At 47.7% G+C, this 1119-nt stretch overlaps 1 protein-coding gene across 1 annotated transcript in view; it reads right to left on the reverse strand.

Moving 5' to 3' along the window:
- The window catches only part of LOC106870570 (palmitoyltransferase ZDHHC6), a 30431-nt gene that overhangs the window by 19917 nt on the left and 9395 nt on the right, over positions 1–1119 (reverse strand). The window lies entirely within an intron of this gene.

A 1119-nucleotide genomic window follows, 5' to 3' on the forward strand; every position in this document is an offset into this window, starting at 1 on the left:
TATGGGTGGGGTAACGAGGGAGGGGGTGATGATGGGGAGAGGGTGGAAGGGAGAAGGTGTGTAGGATTGAAGAGAGGAAATAGGTGCCAGAACAAGAGAGGAGAGGTGGGTGGGAGGAAGTAGGTGTGAGAGGAAGAGAGGAGAGAGGAGGAGAGTTAGATGAAGAGAGAAGGAGAGTTGAGCCCATGTGGCGCAAAGGAGCGAAGAGAGAAAATTAATCCCTGCTCACAGCGAAGATGGGAGTCCGGATGGCCCCTGTGCAAAGACAATCCAAACACAGACAAGTGTTTTAAAGAGTGACCGGTAGAGCGGAAATGGTGCAAGTCTGGGGTGTCGTTGCCAAATCAGATGTCTTGGAGGTATTCTGCGAACCAGTTAGCCAAGTGGCGTCCCGTTTGACCAATTTATAGAGAAGGACAGAGAGAGCAGGAGATGCAGATGACATTGCTAGAAGTGCAGGTGAAGGAGTCAGTGATATGATAGGGTTGATGATGGGTGCCTGTGAGGAGGGTGGTGTTGGAGAGGTAAGGGCAAGTGCAGTAGTGTGGGCAGGAGCAGGGGAACAAGCCAGGTTGGGAGGTTGGGTTAGGGAAGAAGCTGTGGACCAAGAGGTCTCGTAGGTTGTGGGTTCATATATATATACACACACAATAGGCTGTCACACACTTTCTGATGACAGGCTTTAGAGTACACTTGATTAACTCATATCACAAAAGAAGCACCATTACTGAACCCTTTCGCATTTAAAGAGGCTACATCAGGCCCAAATATTCTACAGTAGAAAGGAAGGACCTACAGTAGAAAGGAAGGATCTACAGTAGAAAGGAAGGATCTACAGTAGAAGGGAAGGAGCTAAAACAGAGAAAGGAAGGACCTACAGTAGAAAGGAAGGATCTACAGTAGAAGGAAAGGAGCTACAACAGAGAAAGAAAGGAGCTACAGTAGAAAGGAAGGATCTACAGTAGAAGGGGAGGAGCTACAACAGAGAAAGAAAGGAGCTACAGTAGAAAGGAAGGAGCTACAGTAGAAAGGAAGGAGCTACAGTAGAAGGGAAGGAGCTACAACAGAGAAAGAAAGGAGCTACAGTAGAAAGGAAGGAGCTACAGTAGAAAGGAAGGA

The sequence above is a fragment of the Octopus bimaculoides genome, chromosome 7, assembly GCF_001194135.2.
Source record: "Octopus bimaculoides isolate UCB-OBI-ISO-001 chromosome 7, ASM119413v2, whole genome shotgun sequence".
Taxonomy (NCBI): domain Eukaryota; kingdom Metazoa; phylum Mollusca; class Cephalopoda; order Octopoda; family Octopodidae; genus Octopus; species Octopus bimaculoides.